The 25391-nt window shown below is 38.6% G+C and overlaps 1 protein-coding gene across 2 annotated transcripts in view; it reads left to right on the top strand.

Annotated features, from left to right (window-relative positions):
- The first annotated feature begins 5542 nt into the window (after positions 1-5542).
- tjap1 (tight junction associated protein 1 (peripheral)) overlaps positions 5543-25391 on the top strand; it is a 54345-nt gene continuing 34496 nt past the window's right edge. The window contains exon 1 of one of the 2 annotated variants that reach the window (XM_027150282.2): positions 5543-5947. The gene's annotated coding sequence lies outside the window, so the exon portion shown is untranslated. The remainder of the gene's footprint in view (positions 5948-25391) is intronic. The other variant, XM_027150281.2, reaches the window with a different exon arrangement.

Raw genomic sequence — 25391 nt, forward strand, 5'->3', positions numbered from 1 at the left:
TATAAATACAATAAAAACAAAACAAATATAAACAGCAAGTCATATTATACATTTTTTAAATTAACATAAGAAAAAAAATCAAAACCCTTTTCAGGCATAATGTCATTAAATATGTCCTTAAGTGAAGTAACTTGATAAAAGAGCATTCTGCTTGTGTTAAGTCCAGGATATCATAAAACACTTTCTCACCTGTGAAATGTAATCCCTTGCTGACTGGTTTTTATATTTCTTTCGTCTGAACAGCCAAACGCAGCACGGAAGTCCATGCATTTAAAGTACAAGAGCACTGTACAAAGATGGCGGCGGTTTTGACGCATTTTTAGGACCCCAAGGCGACATCTATGTACAGATATCGAGAAGGAAAAAAGCGCCTCGGCGTCTTAAGTAAAAGTTGGCCACATATTCACAGGTTGGAATTTCCCGAGTCAATAACTCCTGAGCTAAACGCTGTTACTACACAAAACGCGGTTGTAGCTGCCTCTCTACATTACTACGATAGAAAAGAGGTGTTATTTGTGTAGTAACAGCGTTTATCTCAGGAGTTATTGACTCGGGAAACTCCAATCTGTGAATAACTTCCTGCTCCTTCAGTTTTCTCCAGCGCTGGAAAGCTGATCCTATATTAACACGTCCTACTTCTTGCCTTATAGTAAGCCTATCTTCGCTTTCTTTGTTTGTTTTTATCCTCCATGTAAATGTTAAAACTGCTTTCTGATAATGTCACACATGCGCACTGAAAACTCTCTCCGCCAATATTGACAAGACCCGCCCCTTTCTGTTCATTGGCTACACGTTTGTTTTGAACTTTGTTTAGTTTGTTGTCCCGACTCAGTTTCTGAAGCATTTCTCAAACATCGGATACCCTACCTTTAAATGAAAGTTACCACACATAGACCAAGAAAGGAGGACGCAAAGAAAAACCCACAAACAACTTCGAGAGAGGGGCACGGTGGCTTAGTGGTTAGCACGTTAGCGAGTTAGCACTCACACCTCCAGGGTTGGGGGTTCCGCCTTGTGTGTGTGGAGTTTGCATGTTCTCCCCGTGCCTCGGGGGTTTCCTCCGGGTACTCCGGTTTCCTTCCCCGGTCCAAAGACATGCATGGTAGGTTGATTGGAATCTCTGGGAAATTGTCCGCAGTGTGTGATTGCGTGAGTGAATGAGAGTGCGTGTGTGCGCGCCCTGGGTTGGCACTTCGTCCAGGGTGTATCCTGCCTTGATGCCCGATGACGCCTGAGCTAGGCACAGGCTCCCCGTGACCCGAGAAGTTCGGGTAAGCGGTAGAAAATGAATGAATAAATGAACTTCGAGAGAAATACTGGCTGCTCTGAGAAAATGTGGTGTTGTTGTTTTAGGGAGCACAATAAGGAGGTACTTTAACAAATGACCTGTATGTTCGAGTTGCCAGGAGAAAGAAGTTATTGCGCCCATGCCACAAAAAGGCCTGCCTTCAGTACACCAGACAGCACCTAGACAAGCTTCTGGAGTCATTTGGAGTAATGAGACCAGAACTTTATAGTCACAAATAAACACTATGTTTGGAGAGGAGACAACAAGGCCTATGGTGAAAAGTACACCGTCCCCACTCTAAAGCATGATCTCGTGTTTTGGGGCTGTGTGAGCTCCAATGGCACAGGGAAGAATTCACCATGCTATCAGAAATACTGACTCACAATTTTTTTCTACAGCTTGAAAGCTGCAAATGGGACTCTCTTGATTTCCAACATCACAATGATCCAAAGCACAAGGCAAGGTTGACCCTTCAATGGTTACAGCAGAAAAAGATGAAGGTTCTGCCGCAGCCATCACAGTCTCTTAACCTCAATATCATCCAGCCACTTTGGGAAGATCTCAAAAGTGAAGTTTGTGCAAGACAACCAAAGATTTAGAGGAACTGGAGGCATTTTGCCAAGAAGAATGTGCAGAGAGAATTAAGGACCTCATGCACAATTATTACAAAAGACTGCATGCCATCATTGATGCTAAAGGGGCAATAAACAATATTAAAGTATGCAAACTTTTGACCAGGGATTATTTCCTAAATTTCTTTTTTGTTACATTTTGTTTGTAATTTGTTATATATATAAATGCATCACTTATCTAATCAGCTAATGATGTGGCAGCAGCACATGCAAAAATCTTCAGTTAATGTTCACATCAAACATTGGAATAGGGGAAAAGTGTGATCTCTGTGACTTAAAGTGGAATGGTTGTTGGTACCAGAAGGGCTAGTTTGAGTATTTCGTTAACAGTCTCTAAAGTTTACAGTTCTGTGGGTCGAAACAGCTTATTGATACGAGAGGTCAGGAGAGAACGAGCTGATTGGTTTAAGCTGCCAGGAAGGATATAATAACCAAAATAACCACTAGTATTCACAAACATGGTGAAAATCTTCAGGCCAAGAAGAGGAATCTGAGGCCATTATATAGGCACAGGCTCATCGAGACAGTTGAAAATTAGTAAGAAAAAAAAAACACCAGGTCTTTTACAGTTTGGATGCCAATGGATAAAGTCACAGAGATCTCAGTTTTATTTTATTCCTTTTGATTTGTATCTGCATAATTTTATATATATATTGCTGCTGCTATATGATTGGCTGATTGGATACCTGCATAAATTGGCAGGTGAACAGGTGTTTCTAATAAAGTGACTAGTGAGTGTAAGATATACACTTTGTATATAGGAAATATATCTTAGTGCCAATGCAATATATGTTTCACAGAAGTGCCATTCTATGATAAATTACTAAATGAATCCCATTAGTGAAATTACACAGAACTACACATGACTATAGCTGTACTAAGACTCACACACGACATAAATTCTGGTAGTTATCCTCCCCTTGTGGCTGTACTCGGTAGTGTCAGTGGCATCAAAATGGACAAATCCTCAACCCCGAAGAAAATTACCTAACCAATCAGCATTACAGAATATCTTAAATATATACATTTTTTTTTAGATCTTTAAGGATAGACATTTTTTAAATAGCACATGTTCTAAGCTTTGCAAGAAATAAAGAAACACTTTGTAGAGAGATGCATTCCAAAATAATCCTTTGCTCCTAGATTCTTTCAGTTATTTGAGATTTCTCTGTCCTTGAAAGGCCAGCACAACTACTGAAATGCACGAACTGTAATGTGCTATTATGAGGATCATATGGCAGCTCATCATTGTCCTCAGGCAGGAAGTCTGGCTGCTTCATCTCCATGATTCATATTAGTAAGACAGATGCCCTTCCATACGCTTCTTTGCATCAATGAAAGAGCAGCAGGTTTCTCCTGCTGTGCCTTAGATAGGTTTTTCAACAGTCCAGAACCTGCTCCAACTGTGAAAAATCAAACAGCGACATGAGCCAAAGCTAACGGTGAAGTGTAGAGTGAACACACACACACACACACACACACACACACAATCACAATTATAATTTTTTTTTTTTTAATCATTCATACTGAAGTGCCCACAGACATAAAGCATTTCTTGGTTCTACTGTTTTGGTTAGCAGTGTTTTATGCAAAATTGTATGTTTACACTTGAAACACAGAAATCCAGATCAGGCCCTCATTGAGCCCTTATCTGTTTGAACGAGCACTTGTTACAACTGTTCTCACTATTCAGGCAAAACAAAGCTACACTTGACTGCTGCTGTAGTGGTTGTAAACACATGGAACAGATTCATATTCAAGCACGCATACATAAGGAATACACTTTATACATTACAATCACAATGCTCATTTGAAACAAATCTGTTCATTTTCATTCCAGTGGCATGTTATTGTTCAAAGAAAGAAGTGAAATGTGCTCCTGATGTTTGAAGTAGGAATAAAGGAGACACTTTGACACTGAGAAGCTTTGATTCAGTAAATCCATACTGGCAGGTGACTGGTGCTGGCCTGGTATTCCTGATACACTTTCCTTTTTTGAATGAAATGCAAATGCAAATGCTCCTCCACCCTCAACCGACTTCCTTTCACACTACCATGCAGCAGGTCTGAGGTCAGCAGACCTTTTTTCTGTTTCTTGGAGTTAATAAAATCCAACTTGTCAGCATACTGAGAAACTGAAAGATCCTCTTTCCTGTAGAACCATCTACACTGGAAAGTTTACTGACTGTTACAAAGCACCGATTCTGAGATTACGTCCTTAAATGTTATATCAGCGGCTCATTACATGAAAGTTCACTATGTCAACAATTATAAAGCTTCCTTCATTAAATGACAGCACTTGTTTGATTTCTTTGTTATTAGACTTACATAACGTGTACTTTCTGTCATTCAAGTCCCTGTCACAAAGAGCTGTTGCTTTAAACATTATAATATCAATACGTATAAATGAATTACATTTAGAAATTGCCTCATACGTAATTACTATGAGGGCTTTGTCACTGTCTGTGAAAAAACAGATGTGGAAGAAAGTGAAAAAGAAGAAGTAAAAGAAGAAGGAACTGAAGATAGAAACAGGATCTATAAAAATTAACTTGAATCTGTGCTTTTTCCTCCTGTCTTGCGAAGGCAGTTCCTTCTTAGGAACTTTTGGTCAAATCTAAAAAAACAAAAACAAAAAGAAAACAAGCTTTACATTCCTCACGTCACTGAAAATCAGCAGAACCCTTGACTGCCATCTGGTGCTGGTGTTCTTTAGTCTCCTCTCCTAAGTGCTGATGCCAGAATTTGGCCTTGTGCATCTTTCTGCTCAGAGTTTGTGTTGATGTAGGTATGTTTACTAAACAACACCAGTGTACATAGACATGGAAGAGATGTTTCTTTACACAATGCTATGATTTTTTTTTTCAGTAAACACTTCATATTGTTTCAGGTGTAACAGATAATCCAGAGGGAACAGTGGGACAAATCAACACGTTCACAGGATTACACAAGAAGGTAAAAATCCAGGCATAATCGCTGTTTAGACTGTTACACATTTATAAATTACTGTTAATTTTTCTCAGTATCTCAAACGTCAATATTCCTATTATTAATAAAAATAATAATAATAATAATAATAATAATTATTATTATTATTATACATTATGCCTAAATTCAATTCAAGTTTATTTGTATAGCTCTTTTTACAATTGACATTGTCTCAAAGCAGCTTTACAGAACATAAACATAGAACAAAAGGTTAATATAAAGATTAATAGAATACAAAATTCAAGATTAATATTAGATGTATATAGTTCACAATGTGTATGTATTTATCCCCAATGAGCAAGTCTGAGGTGACTCGGGCAGCAGTGGGGAGGAAAATCTCCCTTAGATGGTAAAGGAAGAAACCTTGAGAGGAACCAGACTCAAAGGGGAACCCACCCTCATGTGGGTGACACTGGAGGATGTGATTATAAATATACAGTCTGATAAATGTTGTATTGATGCAAAAGATCATATGGAGTTCATAAATGTATTAACTATATTTACTGGCTGGTTTTCAAGGCAGCATCTCAAACCGCATGAACTAAATTGGTCGTCACCTATTGCTTACTGTTTAGTAGGTAGGATGCGGATTGGGACGAAGCCCAAATCTTTGGTCCCACCTGCTTTTTCGTTCCACTCAACGCGCACTGCGTGGGGATTCCTCAGGATTACCCGGCGTGCCTCGCGGGAAAGATGGCGCTGGGAGAGACGAAAGAAGGATAACTTTCGTTCGGATCCTAAACAACGTACGCTCAGTGAGAGCTGGATTTCGGCGCATTGGTCGTGTCTTTGGAAGCCAGTGAAGCATGAACGGCGGACCTGGTGTCTTTACTATCGCAGTAGAGAACCGAAAATAACGTTAAATGACGAAATGCGGCTTCTGACGGTAGCAAAGTGTTAGTTAGCAAGCAGGCGGACTGGTGGTGCTGAGTGACTTAACACAGTGCACAAACTTTATCACCGTGGCTTGGAGTACGGGCTTGTTCATCTAATCTGATCGTCTGGTTCTCCACAACGACTTAGGAACAAATAATAGTCGGTAAGAACGACATACATTTATCACTGTTACTCAAATAGCGCGTGTTTGTTTGTTTGTTTGTTTATTATGTCTGACAGTAACTCGGTCACTGATATCGAGTAGAGATCAACACACCCACTAAACACACTGTATGGTTTAATTATCGATATAAATCTCACTTATACATCGTTACTAAGGTCCAGGTGATCAGATTAATCAGCAAATATGGCATATAACAGACCAGAGGAGACTGTTAAACAGCCTAAAGCTGGACCTGAAATGTCGCTCTGTCGTTGTCTGAAACCGACTGCAGAAGCCGAACTGATTTTAACTGTAATATAAATGCGACGACTTCACGATCCTTTTTAATCAGACTGGTGTTTCATTGTTTAGTATCAACCGATTCAGGATCCTTTTTTTTTATTCACACACACACACACACTGATAGCAACGTGAGCCTGAGTGTGAGAGGAAAAGGGTTTAATAATAGGATTGAATTCGGATTAAATCTGTTCCTTCAGTTGAATTCGCCACCAGATCGAGTTCTAGGTGCAGATCACGTTTGTCAATGTGATGTGAAAGAACAGAGCTCTGTGTTAAGTCACTTTTGCAGTAAGGATTGAAGATTTATCCTGGTAATGAGTCGACAGAAAATCCATTCAAGACACAGATTCCAATCCACTTTAGGATCAAAATGCAAAGAGAAATGTTTTCACCGACCTCTTACTGAAGCCGCATCTTCTGTGTTGATATGTAATGATGCATGGATACATTATTTTACTTTACATTCTCCACATACACACTATGGCAAGCTGGATTTTATTGTATCGTGTCAATCCATTTGCTGTTTTCCTGCAATCAGAATGCACGTTTCATGGTTTTTTGTACCTGGAAATGTCAACTAACAGAATCAAATTACAGCTCTCATGCCATTTCAAGGAGACTTTACAAGCACTTAAGTATGTGCCAAGAAAATAACCTATATGTAAGTGTAATGTACAATAGTCCCATCAGTCAAAAATAATAGGCACAAGCTGTGTTAGAATTGATAAAAAGAAAAAAATTGAGAAATCTTTGTCCAGTTTACTCTGTAACAGTTAAATGTTTGTAAGGATTAAAAGTGGCATCTAAAGTTGTTGAGCGTTAATTGCAATCATGAGGAAATGTGGAAGTAACTAAGAATATGATTCATTAAATGTGCCTCAAATTTTATAACAAATTATGTATGGTATCACGGAACATATTTGTAGCCCACAAATGGTTGAAACAATTTTACTGATGTTGTGAACAATTCTAACTTGAGTTTCTCAAGTAGGATTTGATTTTCATTCAGCATTTTGACTGACTTTGTACAGTCTTATTAAATCACTCTCAAAATCTCATTTAAATGTGTTAAACAAGAGTTTTATAAAGTAATGTAAGCATTTTCAGGTCACTGAGCTTTTAAATTATATATCGAACACATTTGCTCAGGATTTCTGAATCCTAGTGACACACAGTTAAGTTTAGTAGCATTCAGATATTGTTAAAGTCTAAACCAGTTGTTTCTTTAGGTCATTCTTAAAGGGATACTCACAACTGATTATAATGCAGATGTGGAAAACATTAACTTTTAGTCAATGCTTATGCTGAATTGCTCATCGTTTACCTCTTATTCTGTTTAGGCTGCATTTAAGGTGATAGTCATTCGTGTTATAGTGGCCAGATGGTTGAGCAGTAAAGCTGTACAGACCTGTCAAGTCTTGGGAGCGGTACGATATGTGATGGCACTGCACTTATTGCATGTTCTCTGCTAACGGCATTTGTGAGTCAGTGGACATGCACATGCATGGTTCACTTCTGATGTGTGAATTCCTTAAGAATGGTGGTGTTTGAATGGGATTTTATCAATGAAGACATTTCCGGGGATTTGTAAAACAATATGTTGAAAGTAGTGCAAAGTAGCACCACTATTAGCACACCTTAGCTAGTGTGAGGGGTTGCAAGATGGGATAGACCTGTGTGAAGTAACATTTCATTGTGATTGTATTTATATTATATTATATTATATTATATTACCAGAACCTTTACTCACTTTGTGTAAGATTTGCACTTTGGTCTTGCTTGTATTAAAGTGCAGGTTATCGCTAAAAAAGCACTCTAGAGCCTTCTTTGAACACAAGAAAAATAGGAGACGTATAAATTAGGAATGTTTTACAGTTGCAAGTATTTTGATCCTTCTGATTTTTACTGGCACTCACTGGAAGCCCTGCCATAATAATACATTACACCATAGTACTGTACTGTACAGTAGAGGGCTGCATTAGGATTGGGCTCCCGCGGGACCCAACGCAAATCTCACGGGAGCGGGCGGTTTCACCTTTGCCCCGGGCGGGAGAGGGCGGTCAGAAAATTTAGCGGGAGATCCGTGGGACCCGGTGGGATTTGGTGTGTAGCCTAATAATAAGAATGGAGTCAACACATGACGTTGAGAAGAAGATTAGTATTAGCATTAGTATTAATTTATCTTATTTAAATGCAATCATGTTTAATTCTGTTATTCTGGGCTTTAGCCTGAACTAATAATTAGTCTGATCATTTGTATACAATCAAAATTTTCACAAGCTCTCAAGAAAAAATCCGCGGGAGTGGGCGGGAGTGGACACAAACATTGCAGGTGCGGGCGGGAGTGGAACATGCAGCTTGTGGGCGCGGGCGGTCCTGGTCAGAAATTCAGCGGGAGCGGGCAGGTGCAGGTTTATAAAAACAGTCCCGCGCAGGGCTCCACTGTACAGTACTGTCCTTAAACCTGAAATAGTGGATATGCTGGTTTTCATTTCTGGTTTGATTTTTTTTTGTTTGTTGGTTCTGGAAGATTAAAGCATTTTCATAATGGTGAAACACAAGCAGGGAAAAAAATCAATATTTCACAATCCTGCATGGGGAAGGCTGGAGAACTGCTAAACGTATGGTGATACATGTATGTCTGATTCAATACTTCACTGATTCATTGTTTCCTGATAAGTGATTTTATGCTTCACAACTGATATTTAGTCAGTTATTAGAGTTCTTTATGAGGGTTTGACATTTTTGTGCCAGCTGTTTGGATACACATTGGGTGATCTCCGTAATTGGAGCTTGTAAAGCAGAGTGGCTGTGCAAACTGTGGTAGTGAAATCTGGGCTGCACTTTTGTGCTAATGAGGAGAGATGAAGCACAGGCTGGTGCACTTTGATACACTGTCAAATCAGCTCCCTTTTTATCTAAGCAGATTTTTTTTTTTAATTGTTTTGAGTTAAAGGATTTGTGGGGAAAAATGGCCTGAGGTATTGAGGCATGCAGTTGCAGTAGTGCACACGTCTTTCAGGTCTGTACTGTGTACTGGGCAGGTTTAGGTGATGCTGAATGAGTTTGCATGTGAAATATTGCAGTAGATAATGTTTATATTTCATCATTTGGAACTTTGGCACAATCCAATCTAAGTGCAGTGTTGAGTAGTGGAGGGTTATGAGCCCTTCTCAAGGTGGCTTTTAAAGCTGGCGTTAGTGATTCTACTGCTGTGAAACAACACTGTGATCATGATCTACTTATAATGTGGTGAATATCAAAGGTTGTTTTGGAGGGATGTGTGAAGGCTTTAAAGTAAGAAAGTCACCGAGTCTGTAGCACTGTGCACTGGATCCATTCCTCTCCTCAGCTGTGCCCCAGTCATGGTGGAATGCTCTTGAGTAACCACCGTTTAATTCTTGTGCAAATTAGCCCTTCAGCTGCCCACTCTCATTGTCAGCATGTCAGGGCCATGTTTTATGTTTGCTGCATCAATCCAGTTATCTGTGACCCGCAGTATAACCATTGCATTTTGCTTTCCAGTCTCTCACGGTTCAGATACCTTTTTTTTAAACCCCTTGAATGAGCCTCAAGATCTAACTGTGGATTAATATTATCTCTGTGTCCTCATTAGACCTCTAAAAAGTATTCTTCATTCCTTCCCGGATTTAGTTTTTTTTGTTCAGGGTGTTTATTTTTTCCTTTCAGAAAACTACTTATATTAAAATTGGTAAAGATTATTTGCAGCACAGGATTCTTCTTTCAAGCTACTACTGGTGAAGACACAAAGTGTAATTACTTTCTAGCAGAGCTGGACTTTGACATACATGAAATGTGAAGGTCTTTGGTTGAATGAATGTACCATATGCACAACTTTTGGCCAGAATTTGCTTCTGCCATTACAAATTCGCAGACTGATTGATGCTTGCTAAAACGACCAAAACTGTAAAAAACAATGGCCGTTATAGTGAAATGTCGTCTCTCATCATGGGTCATTTTAAGACATACTTTAGCACAACAAAAGTAACAAGAGGAAATAACTTTTATGCTTGCCTCTTTTCCTATAACCAGATTTTAGCAGAACTATAAGCTACGTTTTTAATTTGCTCTTTTCTGTCACAACCACTCGCTTATAAACTACTAACAAGTTGATGTGGGAAGAAGTTAACTTCATCCTCAAGGTCTTTTAAATTAAACACATCCCTCAAATGAAGTGTTTGTCTGACATTTCCACAGTACATTGCCTAGGAGAATATCCTTAATTTCAGGTGACTCTTGATATTGATTCACAAAGCGTTTAACTTGCTATAAACACTACATAAGTGCAATCTATAAAGATGCAGATTTGCCCAATGCTGCCATCCTCATAGGTGGAGAAACAACAACTTCCTGCTGTCCCTTAGCAGAAATATAATTTTTAAGATTTAAAAAAACTGGATACATGTAATGACCAGACAAAGGGACAGTTATTCTTGCCGACAAGTACACAACTGGTGCTGGGAGCTTATCTGTTGTATCTCGGCACGACAGCTTTACCCCAAAGGTGTACAGAAGCCCAAGGAGAACCACATATTCTCTGGTCTTTTTATGCTTCAAATGGTTTCGCTTGTAATTCCTTTAGAATGACTTCTTTCCTCTAGTCATGGTCTTCATGTTTGGATTTGATTTCAGCCACGTCACTAATCCTTGCACAGCGAGTATTAGTTATTTAAGAAGGTTTCAGACATCAACTCTGTCTGGTTGTATATTAGGAACCCCGGGGGTGGAAGTGTCGTGTTGCAAGTGCCATCTTGCAATGGCACCTCAGCTGCCAACACATAGCAGGACATTCATTGACTCATACAGTATGACGCTCTCTGTGTTCCTGTCTCCTGCTCACTGTCTTGTCCTGTTTCCTCTGAATTTGGAGCCCCTCCAATCAATGCCCAATATCAACCCGTTTAGCTAAACATGTCCGGGTGCTGTTTTGAGATATATCTTCTATCGATGTTTCCAGAAAGACACATCAGTTCCAGTATGCCAGGCAGCGTTCTTATACCCCGACAGACTGACAGACTATTTATGTCAGTAGGGCGGCTGTGCTACTGTGTCAGGTTACAGCAGTAATGTAAGTGATCTAGAACTCAGACTGACTTAAAGAAGTTCCGGTAATCCTGTCTGCTCTCTGAATGTACTCATTAACATTAAAGGAAGATGCACAGGGGCTGCATGTGACTTAATCTGCAGTGTTCTCTGAAATTGTTCCCTTATCCTGTTACCTAAAGGGTTTCTGCAGCAGACCCAAGATTGCCTTAAGCTCTACTGATTCCTGGCACCTTTGCAGATTGGATATTATGGCTGGTTGAGTGCATCCTTTCCAAGGAATAGTGAATCAAACCCGAGGAGCCGAAAAAGAGCCGCTTCAGCGTTGTTCTGACCTCCCATGAGGTTGACCGGTACCAAGGAGACATAAAGTGATTACAAATCTCTCTAGCTGTTAAGCAGCGATTTCTGTTTCTTTTTGGAAAGCAAGCACAATGCATGCGTACATGCTGCTCATGCATTCACATATTCTTCAGCTCACATTTGTGGATTTGATGGGCACATGTTAATGAGTGCCTTTTCATTTTGCACATGCTTTGGCACACTTCCTGGCATTCTTTCTAGCTGGCAGCAGGTAGCACAGCTCGTGAGAACTGCTTGTATTTCTGCAGCTCCACCATGTCAACCAATGACCGCATCCTCAGCTGTTTTCTCTCATGATATCTCTTCCAAATACTGCACTCTGGGAATTTTGGGTGTCATTTCTGATATGTTGTCTGTTCCTTTTCTCTGTACAGTAGGAATACTAGGTAGCTATGAAGTACAGGCTTAATAATGACACGATGCATCACAAAGCAATCATTCAGTTGCACTGCTTAAACCCTAAAAGTCCTAATCTGTGTATCCCTTACAAGTCTAAAATATTGAAAGCACACTGATCATGTTATCATATTCTTTCAGTGAGATCCTGTAACATTACCAGGAATCATAGCACTTGACCAGTAGACTGATATCTCTGGATCACAATGACAGACCCGCATTACAGTTCATATGCTAGGATTATCACTAATCCAGAATTTATCAGTAGCTTTAAATTGACACCAGCCCCATGTGCTGCAGTTTTCAGTAACTGTGAAAGAGTCAGACCTCAAGCATTTTAACTACAACCTCAGAAATTCACATTAATTTGCTTTATTTTGGAATCAGATAAAAGGATTGTTTCCAATCAGAAATTTTCTTTGTTCAGATTTGGTTTAGTTTTCAGAATTGAGTTCAATAAAGTTGTGAAGCCAGTCTCGTGAACCATGTTATATCATTATGCTCCTAGTAGATAGGTCTCATGGCAGTACCTTGATGGTAATAAAGGAATTGCTCAGCTATCATCACCCAATGAAAGACTGGCAACTTTGACCTTTACTGTAGAATTTTGCACATTTCCCTTCAGACAAGTAGCTGTCTTGTTAATTAATGTGTGTACTTTGCTTGCTCTTTGCTTGCTTTCCTAAAAGCTTTTAATTAGAGCCAGATATCCTGAGGGCACTAGATGCAGAAATATAATAAATTGTCTAAATTAGAAGTAAAAGTAAAAAAGCCTACCTGGATTAGATGTCTCTTTGTCCAATACTCTCTGTGGTCTCTGACTGATTTTCAGCTGGCGGCTCATATAACACAAGGCTGGTGCACACAAATCCAGCCGAGGAACACACTGGCATGCTGAATTTCAGTCCTAACACACAGAAAAATTGCACTCTCCAGAAAATCAAAGCATTGTTTGGATCCAAAAATACGTCTAGAAGATACCAGGAATTTCAGAATGTTTGTCTGTCTGTCTGCAGGGCTGAACATGGTGTGGGGTGGAGGGGGGTGTCTTCTGGTTATATATATTTTATTTTTATAAATATTTTGTTATTGTTACAATTTCTTAGAATGACTATAGGATGCACCTGATCACGTCCACCCAAATAATTGCTGGCATTAACATGGCTATGTAGGCTTATGATTGGGCCAGCAGAATACCAAAATATGGCCGCACAAATCTTCACAGATCTACCCCCATCTTTGACAGCTGGAACCAGACAGTCCAAGTTGTTACACTTCTTTGAGGCTTTTTCATCCATTATCTCTATCTGCTGTTGGGAATAATGTAAATGATGATTCATCTGACCATATTTTTCATTTTCAGTCTTTATCTGTCCAGGTTTTATGACCTTTACACCATCTTTTTCACCTTTTTGCATTGTGTCTGTGATCAGTAGTCTAGCAAGTGCAACTCCTCCATGGATGTTAGCTTTGTGAAGTTCTCTGCAGACTGTTTTTATGGAAACAGAGTCTCTTACGGTGGACATTAAGTTCTGCTGTCACGTTCGCTGCAGTAGTTCTGTGGTGTTTGGACACAGTCCCTAGCATTGTTTTGATTTTTGTCCACTATACTTCTTCACTGATGAAGTCCTGTCTTGCTTTATGTACACAGTCATGACCTGTGCCCTTTGGAAGTCTGACAAGTCACCCATTTCAACAATTTGCAACTAACCACAGCTGAGCACAACTTCTTTTATATTGGCATTTTATATGTGTGTGTGCGCATATATATATATATATATATATATAATGAGAGAGAGAGAAGAGAGAGCAAAGAAAAATACATAAATGATAATCACAACATTTAATTTTCACTGTAGCCTACACATAATATTAACCCCTATAACAACGTGTGTTCACATTACGTTGTCTGTCCCCTGTATAGGAGTCATGAGAGGAGCTTTTGACCAGATCTCACTAGGTACCAGGTTATTAGCACAGTACTAACTCAGGCTTGCTGGAAGTCTTGGTTTTTCTTTGATGTTACATGGTGATCCATTGAACATCCTCTATTGAAATGCAGAGTTCTGCAGAGCAACAGCAGGATCAGAAACACTTCATAATCTTGTACATTACTGTCGATACTGACCTACTTTTCTAGTGATTCTCAGATTTGTAAACTGCCCTTGGTTATATAAAATCTGTCCAGTCTGTGGAGACTGAGTAGAAATCAGACATTGCTTACCCACGTTTACCTCCATTAATGCATATTATCTGTATATTTCTTGGTTACTGTTGTAGATATATTTATATATTTATCTGAGCATATTTGTCTGTCTGTCTGTCTGTCTAGTGGATGTTATGTAAAGTTACATATGATTAGTCTCTTAGCTATAGCCTCTTATACGGAGCCTAATGTCTCTCTGTGATAGACAACTGCGCTTTGGATTTTTGCCAAAATTCTACCAAATTACGTTAAAAAAGAACGACAGATTATGGCTATGGACTTTATTGAGAGGTAGACGAACGTAGATCAGATTGGAGTCTGTAGCTCCTCTGCAGACCTATTTTAATACATCTCTTTTTATACGGCTTGTTTAATTGGAACTTGGAAAAACCTCTGTCTCTGACATGCCAGTGAAAGCCTAGTGGAACAAATCTGCTTTAATAATAATTCCTAATAGCACAGAGTTAATTCTTCTTGTTGCCTTTCTGTAATTCTACATAAATTAATAACCTTTGCTTTGGGAGCAGAAATTTTAAGTCTTCTGTGCTTAATTCTCTAATCCATCACACAGAGTATGATTCAGTTAAACTTCGGTTCATTTTAATCAGCATTTATTACATTGAGAAAATCCCCCATCTACTAATTATATTCATAAGATGGACTAAAATGTGGATTGCTTTTATGCAACAGTTCTATGGGCGGAGAAAAGTGACATTTTGCACATAATTTAGACAAATGTATTCTTTATTTTTTTTCCCCAGCTAGCAGAAGTTGATCTCGATAAAACGCACACTATTGCAGATCTCTTACTAGCTTGTACACATTGCTTCATGTGACTTCTTATTGCTTCCTGAAAAATTGGCTTCCCTTCTTTCCCTTCAATTCCTCTTCATTTTAAGCCATAATTTATATTCCAGAATAACTGCCATGTCTGCTGGTTGCTCTAACACTGCTGTAGTAATTGTTTCAAACTAGACCGTGGAATTCTATGTGACAAACACACCTGAGTGGAGTAATGCACATAGTGACAATTCCCACTGTGGTTATTGGAATTATAGTCACGTCTCTTCTTACGGAGCTTCTTTGTCATTCCTGAAGTTCTCCCCCTGGTTGGAGTCTCATTGCCTAGTGGTCATCCTGCCAGGGATTGCTGCATGCTCAGCCAGTGACTCATGGGATTGTTGGAGCTGCCCGGAGACTGTCGTACCTACTTTGATCCAATGTTGCATCAGTCAGCTGTATGATCTGGTCTTTATCAGCAATCATTTGAAGACTTTGACAGAAAGAAATTAGTTTACGACGACCCATTAGTTCCTCAGGAGCTCTCGGTTGCACTATTATAAGCTGTTGTAGAAAGGACATTTACATTATTTACTGTCCAGTATGAGGATGGGTTTCATTCTGAGCCAGGTTCCTCTCAAGGTGTTTCTTCCTCATATCATCATCTCAGGGAGTTTTTCCTTGCTTTTCCTCTAGGGATAGATATATAGTATTTTAAATTATAAAGTCATGTTTTTTAATTCATTTTAAACTTTAAATGTATATATTTTTTTCTCTCTTCTGTTTCTATACTACTGTAAAGCTGCTTCGAGACAACATGGATTGTTAAGAGCCCTATACAAATAAATAGAATTTGAATTTGCTAGTCACAACTGATGCCGCTCAGATTAGTGGACTAGACACAACTGTTGTGTAAAATGTTTATACAACGTACTTTACTATTTTTGTCTGTCACCTGAAACTACTCCTACCTTTCAGGGTAGAATCAAGTGATTAGAAATTGACTCTGTCGCTCATGCACGCACACACACACACACACACACACACACACACACACACACACACACACACACACACACAAACTGCACTCAACTACATTCCTGTCCCTCAGCCAGTATGTAAAACAAGTGGCACACAGATTTAGTTTGTGCATAATGGCCATGAGCTGTAATTTATGGACATTGTGCATTTTTGTAATTAATAATTAACTACTTAGCTAGTTGTTTATTTTTCAACCTTGTACTACTACTACTACACATATGAGCTTCTAGGCCTGGCATGATTGATGATTGTATTGGGAGTATTGATTTGATCTAACGAGATCCTGATAAGGTAGGACGATCGTGTCACACACTGTCTTTAGTTTGAGATAAATAAATAAGGGAAAAATCAGTTTTCGTTTCCTCTGTGTTTCCTCTTAGCCTACTCTCATCATATACAAACTTTAAGAGCCTTATTAGTGCTGCCTGACTTCTGAGCAGAACGTCAAATCCATGCTGTCAAAGAAATAAAGCCATAAAAGTCTTTGCCTGCAAAACACGAACAGGGTTTCAGTTCCAGAAACTAACCATCGTGTTGTTTAGCAGGATGACCCCTCCTGTGTGATGGGAATTACAGGTGTCTGTCCGTATCTCCACCATCTGAAAGCTCTAATTATCATGGGAGAGAGTAGCGCCATCCCTCCTGCCCTGAGAGCACGACTAATTATATGCCCTCTCGTAGTCACAGGATAGCTGTTTCACTGTCAGGATGCAAATCTGTGACCTGCCAGCAATAAGCTGTAGGTGGTTTTTAGCACTAAAAAGTTTGGGAACAGACACAAACTCGCAGCATGATGTCTGTCTGCACCTGTAGGTTCAGACATCACAATATTAAGACATCATCCTTTATAGTACTGCAGCCAAGTTGAGGTGTGTAGAGGCAAATAAACCACTGACGAAATGGTACTTCTCAGTAGCAGTGTGTACTAGTGGTTTAGTTGTTTACATACACGTCAATGTACAGATGCATTTGGCTAACTTGGGGAAAGACTGGAAGTCTGTTCATTCACCTGTTGCTTTACGCTGTGCTGCTCAGTTAAATCGGCATCTCCAGCTGAACGCTTGCTTCAGCAGCCTGCCTCTCTTATTAACTTTAGGACTCGCCTAAATGCACACGTACATCAGCTGCATATTGGTTCTGGAGTCTGGACAGTGAAACTGGAAAACATTTATTTTGTTCTCTGGTTATTTCTCATTCATAAATAACAGTATAATCTGTGACACTATAGGATTTTTGCCATACTGTGACTAGAGATGGCATGTACACTGATACTGATGCTGAAACCTTGAGTATCAATCAATATACAGTAGATACATAGCTGATTATTATTTTAAAATCTACTATGCTTCGAATGTATTTTCAAAACCTTTACATGTAAATAGTGACCATTCCAAACTAAAAAAAAAACTTGTCCGGTCTTTTCCATTTGTTACACAATCATATCTTTTCACTTTCATTCTTTTTTCCTTTTTTATCTAGTCCCTCTGTATGCTTAAGACACACAACAAGGCAAATCATAATATAGTAACATTTGCAAGTTTTATGTGTTTTATGGACTTAATTAAAAACGTATCCTCATGCAGGTAAAAAAATAAATAGACACAAGCCTAAATTTAGTACTCATTTAAACGATGACAGCCAGTGACTCCAGAGGATGTTTACCTTGTGTATTGAGGAAATGATGGGAAATCTGACAGGAAGTCACTGGAGGGAAAGCATCCGTTACAGTAATCTCCAGATGACATGGGACTAAACAAACATCCTAAATGGCCGCTCTAGGGAAATGACCGGATCCTACAGAATATTCTGAATATCTAAGCAAGAATACAATGAAAGAATTTCCTTCAGGATTAAGACAGTTCTGTCTCATCTTGTCTTAGCAATATGTTGTTCTGCTGTGGGATCCTGATCATCTTGACACAGAGATGCTACGTCGATATTACTGAAGGGGTTTGGCTACAAAAGTTAGCCGGTTTAGGTTACATGAGAACCCAGAGTGACTCAAACCAACATGCCTGGAGCCTTTAATTGTGACTTGTTCCATGTACCATAGAACTCAGAAGCAAGCTGTGGTTACATGAAATTACTCAAACACTTACTCTTTAGTTGTCTGCACTACATAAATATCAGAAAAATGCTTCACAGTGACCTCCAAACTTGCTGCTGCAGAATATCTGTATTGTGATCATGATGTTATTTGAAGGCCATATCTCTCACCCCTTTGTTCCCATATTGCTGAGTGTGAACAAGAACAGAATTGATGAAGGATGTTGGTCTCCGAGGGCCGTCCTGTATCCAGCTAATCTAAGTATATCTCAAACACATGCTTGTGCGTCTCTAAGCCTTTTCCAAAACGAGCTGTTGTAGCTTCAGCTGGAGATCTGCAATAAATCAGTCTCAGTCAGCCATGAAATTGCTGCTTCTTTTTGGTCAATAGAGGGAAATGAAGATAAAGGGAATGAATTGAGGACATTGTTGGACGTGTCTGTGTGCATCTCTGTCTCCGTCAACAAGCTCATTCACTGGTGAGTTAATGAAAGGCAGAACATTGGCTTCACACCTGGGTGAAAGCCTTCATCTGTCCACAGTCTCAGCATGCTTTAGTCTGTTTTGCAGGTATCTGCTTCCCATGGCTGATTTTTTGAGTGGCAGTATGATTCATCTTCCTCTTCACACACACACACAGACATGCATTTTGAGAGACTGTAACTGCCTCTGTGGTTAGCTTTGCCCACATATCAGTGCTGTTCATACTTCTGCTTGCAATGATTTTTGTTTTTTTCCCATTTGCCTTCCAGCAATTGTCTTACATCAAGGACTATTTACTACAGATGCACATTGTTTACTCTTGTACTAATGACTTTTTAATTTAGCATGTGAAAAATAAATGAAGTGGGATGTAAGGCTGAATTATATTTCAGCATTAATAACATTTATTAATGATTCTTTTCTGTCACAATTTTCAAATCAGAAGCGAGTTAGAATAAAAGTGCATGCGGAATTGGTCAGTGCTCATGCGGCTGCATTTAAGAGCTGGACATCTTTAATCAACAGCAGCACGTATAACACGTTGCCGTGCTGGAACTTTAGCCGTCTCGTTCACACACGGACCGTTTATTTCAGCCGCTCCGCTCCCACTGAGGCCAATCTGATTACATTTAAACATCTCACACCATGTTATTTCCTTTTATTTCATCTCATTTTGGAATCACTTCAGTATATCAGGAGCATTTTATTAGTCACTCCCTCAGGTTGCAATTAGGAAGCTGTGTTAATTACAAAACAGCACTTTACACTTAAGCGCCCGCTGGCATTTGTTTATTACAATGATGCACTCGGTGCTGTGATGGATAACACACATGACTTCTGTAGACACAATTGTCATTTCTGGCTTTGCAAAAGTCTTTTGTGCACTCGTGCAAACATGGTGATTTGGAGAGAGAGTGTCAGCAGTGATTAGTCATTATGTTGAACAAATTCTTTAGCCATTTTCTATCTATGAGATCTGGGCTTTCAAAGTTTTACTTTATATCTTTAAAGCCTTAACTAAAGCAAGTTTAAATGTTTTTTATGCATCCATGCAGGCTGTAAGATGTTCTACTGTACATACACATGCGCACACACACACATCTTTTAATATCTTACAGAGTTTCAGCTCACTTCAGCTCCTGCTAAGATTGATTCATTTCTACTGTAGGTCTAAACAGTGTTCTTCATTTCTCTCCCTGGTGTCCTGTGTCATGTGAAGTGTTCATGGTTCTGGCTCTCTGCTTTTTCAGCACATCTTCCTGTAGCTGACTGAAAATCAGGATAGGATTCCCTGTTGTTTTCTAGGTTTCAGTGCATTTTGTTTGGCACCGAATCTATAATGGACTCTTTTATTGTGAGCAGGTTTGTTCATCTGGAGGAGTGAGCACACACACACACACACACACACACACACACACACACACACACACACACACACACACACATACACACCAATGTAGTATTAATAAAACTCCAGTTAGTGTCTATGTATCATATGAGAGCTTGCGGGTTTATGTAAATTTTTGTATATCCCAGATGTTATATTATTATATAATTTAAAGCACCTTACAGGCTTTAAATGATATTATTTAGCGAGTTAATGCAGGTTAATATACAGGTTACACTATCATGTTCATTTCAGTTTCTCACACATTTTCTGAAGCTTGGTGTTAAAGGTTCGAATGAAAAGTAGTCCAAACAAAGCCAGAAATTTAGGAAAAATTATAAAACTAGCTCGTCAGTGCGGAAAAGGAAGGACGTAAAGCCTATTTTCCCTCAGTGCTTGCCAACATGCTGCATTGTTGGAAGATTTCTTGTGTTTTGCCTTATTGTTTAGACGAAGTTTTTAGATCAATGCGAGGTGGAGATTTGTGTCCAAAATTTTTTTAAGTGGTACGGGAGCTAAATAACTGTTAAATAATTAAGAAAAGTAGTTCTTTTGACTCCTTATGATTGGTTGTTCTTTCTTTTCTAAGCAAACCTTTCAGGTCTAAATATATTTTTGGGGAAAATGAACTCTTTCACTGGCATTAATCTTTAATTATTAAGCAGGAATCTGCATGGAGACCTGCTGTTTCTTTAGTATCCCAAACAATCAGGAAAACATGGCAAAGTGAAAAGTGTTTCTAAATCATTTATACCTGTAGTGTTTCTAGACACGAGAGATTATCTTCATTTATTGTGATGCCTGTAAAACCAAAGGAAAGGAGTCTTTAACAACAATGTGCCCATGTTGAGAATGGCATCAGATCAAATGTTCAAATAGGTTAATATGCATGAAAAGTGAAATAGAGTATAAGCATAATAATGATAACTTGGCTATTAAACCTACTGTACTTGAGCCAACCAGATTTCCCAACGATTCTTTGTCAAGTCTCCTTGTAGCTAAGGTGAGTTTAATCTTCAACCTAGTACTAGTATAACCTAGTACTGAATAACCATAGGGGACAACAATGACAGCAGCATGTTTTTGTAAAAGTGGCAATCTTTTTTCATGGCCATGGACACTCGTATTACGAAAGAGCAGCTGAAGCGCAATTTAATAATAGGACTTTTTAACAACACAATGATAATCAACAAATGGACTGAGTGACCTATGACCCTATTAAGAGGCAACTACCAACTCATACGCTGTGGGTTTTTACCTAGCTAGCATCAAAAATAACAGAAGGTTTTATTTGTGTATTTTTATATTTAATTATTTAAAAGTAAATGTAGTATTTGTGTTAGGTCAAAGCTTTTTTATTCAGCTAAAAACAGCGACAGAGAATTTTAGGCGCATGACTGTTTTGCAGAGATGCTTGAAATAAACACTTATCTCTTTAGTTTAGAGCGACCTGACAAACGGCTGAAAGGCGACCTCAAGTGCCGTCCGTAGAGTTTATTACATTTGGATGAACAGTGTACAAGCGATGAATACTTTAACACTCCTCCTTATTTGCTTAATACAGTTTAATATTTCTAGAAAAATGTTGCATATTCTTAGAAAATATAATATTTAAAAAAAATGGATTATTTTCAGTTAGTTAAAGGGAAAGGGTTTAGGCGTTGGGTTACTGATCTGAAGGTTCTGGGTTCAAATCCCAGGACCACCAAGCTGCCACTGCTGGGCCCTTAAGTAATGCCCTCAGCCTTTAACTGCTCGGTTGTATAAGAGATTATAGAGATAATTGTTCTGAGATCAATGGCATTTTGTATGGATAAGAGAATCTGCCTGATTCTGTTAATGTATCGGGTTATTGAGGATGGGTTCCCTTCTGAGTCTGATTCCTCTCAAGGTTTCTTCTTCATATCATCTCAGGGAGTTTTTCCTTGTCGCCGTCGCCTCCTACTTGCTCATTAGGGACAGGGATAGATATAGTATTTTAAATTAAGTTAATCTTTTTTTAAATTAATATTAAAGTTTAATTGTATGTATTCATTTATTTATTTTTCTTCTTCTTCTTCTTCTTCTTCTTATATATTTATTTCTTTTTTCTCTCTCTCTCTTCTGTTTCCATTCTTCTGTAAGGCTGCTTTGAGATGCCAAAATGAATAAAAAATGCTGTGTCTAACTTCTGAAATGTGAGTGAAATTAGTGAGCAGTGCAGAAATTAGTGAGCAACTTATGTGGCTCTTTGCTGTATATGGGCGAATTCCAGTCTGGGCTTCTGAGACTTGAGCGGTTTGTATCTTGTGCTTTGGCCCCTATATTTCTGCTCTAGAGGTCTTCTTCAAACGGATTGTGATGACTTCAAATTCACACTTCACAGGATAGGAATCAGCCACTTCTCACAGTTCTCTGTCTCAAGCTAGTTTCTTCACTTGTTCCCTCTCTCCCTTTCTCTATCCATTCCTTACCCATGCACTAGCTTCAGTCGTACCATCAGCGTCTGGATATTTCTGTAACTCCTCCTACATCTGCACCAAGTGTGTGAATGTTTGTGTGCCGTTTATCCGCCTCCCGTGTGACTGTGTGCTGTTTGCTGGTGTGTGAGGAACTGCAGGGATAATGGGATTATACACAGCTTTACACTGAGGCTTTTTGGAAGAAACTGCCACTGTGACGAGAGAGCAGGTCGTAGTTACCATGTAGGGAATAATTTACTGTAATGAACCACATTTGAACTTTGTGTTAAATGATGCTAGAATTTTTTGCCATATAATATTGTAGGTTCTAACATAATTTACCAAAGTAGGGTAGCATTGGTGGTTAGGTTGTATGAACATGTATGCAGAAGACTCTTGGCAAAATCTGTAATAAAATCAGCCTGTGTGTGTGTGTGTGTGTGTGTATGTATATATATAAAATGTTTGTTTGTAATAAATATATTATATATAATTTATTTATTTATATTTTAAACATACCCATGAATGTCAGTTCTATTAGCTGCTGAGAAGGCATTTGCTTCACTCACTTCCCTATAAAATTGAAACCCATCCTGGAAATGCTTATTCATGCTAAAGGCATTGCGCCATTTAAGATGCACATCAAACGTTTGAAACAGTACTGTTTCTTGACTCGTTCTTCAAATTGATATTTCTTCAAGCTATTCATTAATGATATTTTGACCAGTTAGTTTGGAAAGAAGTGAAGGCCCTAACGGTTTTTCCTCCTCAAATATTTCTTTAAGGCATGATCGTGAAATGTAGAATCTTGGCTGCAGGCATTTGTACTTTACAGGTTTATGACTGAACAGTTTTCATATCTGTCACTCTTAAACTTGGAGCAGGATAGTCCATATCTATGAAATTACTGAGGAGCCATTTCTCTTCTGATATTAAGCCTGAACAAGTCTGCTGGTAAAATCTGATGCGTGTAGATATCCGAGGCCGGGTGAGTGGACCTGTCTGAATTTATTCACAGCAATTGGAATAACTTTGATGGTAGAATTGGTCCAAATGTTCAGTGAGAGTCTGAAGTAGCCTTTGGAGTCTGAAGTCCCCTTTATAATATTTTACACTACTAGTGATACACAACACTGGCAATTTACTGTATGGTTCGGTGCATAATGTTCAATACAAACTGTCACAGTAGATCTGCAACAACGAATCAGCAAAATAAAATTCAGGAAAATGGTTGGTGTCAAATTTATGGAACTTTAATTAGAAATGTTTCTCAGTACTCAAATACAGAAACATTAAACAGTGCACTATGATGATGTCCTCACAAACTAACTTGTATTTTCAGGTGAATAATATTTCTTTTTGTAGTCCTTGGTTTTGGAGGAATGTGAGAAACAGTGGAAGTTTGATGCACTGGCTTCAATTGTTCCTTTGCACCTTTTTCTATTTGCACTTCTGGTAGATGATAAATGGCATTTTGCTTATATGTCTGTTTGTCTGCCTGCTTTATCAGAAAACTTTGTCTTGTTATTCTTTGGCCAAAAGTTTGGTACAACCTGATGAGTTACGTGTCAAATGATTTTTTTAGCAAATCTTTCAAGTAGCCAACAAGTTTTTATTAACACGGTAAAAAAAACATATCAAATTCAGTTGAAAAGGGTTGTGAGATGTGAGTCAGCAGATATTTCTTGTATCGTTATTTTGAATGTTTGAGTCTGGAGTGAAACAAATCAAGCTTTGAAATTGGAAGACGTATGTTGTGTGGAACCAGTAAACAAAAATGTACAGAAAAGCATTATCTTGCGTTAGTTCAGGTGTCTCATTGAGCCCTTCACAACTCAAATTCACAGTGGGCCAAAATATAAAACTGCGATAAAGTCACGTGCCAAACTGAATATTTATTGAAAAATGAACTGCAACTGATATGTAATGTTCAACCTTTTTCATATAGAAACAAACTTTAGTTTTTCTTAAATGCAGGATTTGGAACAACCAGAGCTTGATATTACAAACACATAAATTAAATTTGAAATAAAAGACACATCAGTGGTGTTCATTTCGCAAACTTTGACCATACACTTTTTGACAAACTCTCCCTCATTAAAGGACTGGGCAGATTTTGCAATCTCTGCTGCCACAATAACGCTTTACAGCCTTTACAGCAGCTTCACTTTTTGATTTTGCTTTCATGAACATAGTCTGTTTGTAGTATTAGCGGAGCATGCGGCTAGCCAGCTGTAATGCACATTTGATCTGATCTCGCGGGCCAGAGTTTGACACCCCTGCTCTAGATGCATCTCTAGATGCCTCGAAATAGGTAGAAACAGAGAAAGTAAGTGGAGAGAAATTAGCATAACTGCAGTTCATAATATTAACCAGCACTAGATGTTAATGTGCATTTGATATTAGACTTGTATCTTGCAAAATGTGGTCTGAAGAACATTGACCTGTGAAAGCTTGTCACAGAAAAATGTGCTGTCATTTCAGTTAACATCCGTAGCTTTATATAGCTATGAATATATATAGATAGATATGTTAAAAGTTTAACATGTAAGAGATTTGATCAGGTCACCACACATGAGGTGCTTATAGCATTCATTTGACTGTGAACAGAGGAGCAGAACCTGCGTAGCTGCACTACAGTACCTCAGCTATCAGCCATCAATAAATGACTAATAATGATGACCACTTGGAGTAGAAATTATACATAAAATTGACCGTTCTTGACACTATCCTTTCAAACGGCTACGGATTATCCACCTCTGTACCATGAATCTTGTAATGCTGATTGCGTAGGCAGAGACTGTCGGTTAGTGGCCATGATTTGGTAACTCTTCTCTTCAATAAACTGAAGGGACTTTTTTGATGTTTTAGGCTGCAGATTTTATTTATTTTTTAATTTTTTAATAGGACACTATTTTGTGGGGTCGTTGTCAA

The sequence above is a fragment of the Tachysurus fulvidraco genome, chromosome 4, assembly GCF_022655615.1.
Source record: "Tachysurus fulvidraco isolate hzauxx_2018 chromosome 4, HZAU_PFXX_2.0, whole genome shotgun sequence".
Classification (NCBI taxonomy): Eukaryota; Metazoa; Chordata; class Actinopteri; order Siluriformes; family Bagridae; genus Tachysurus; species Tachysurus fulvidraco.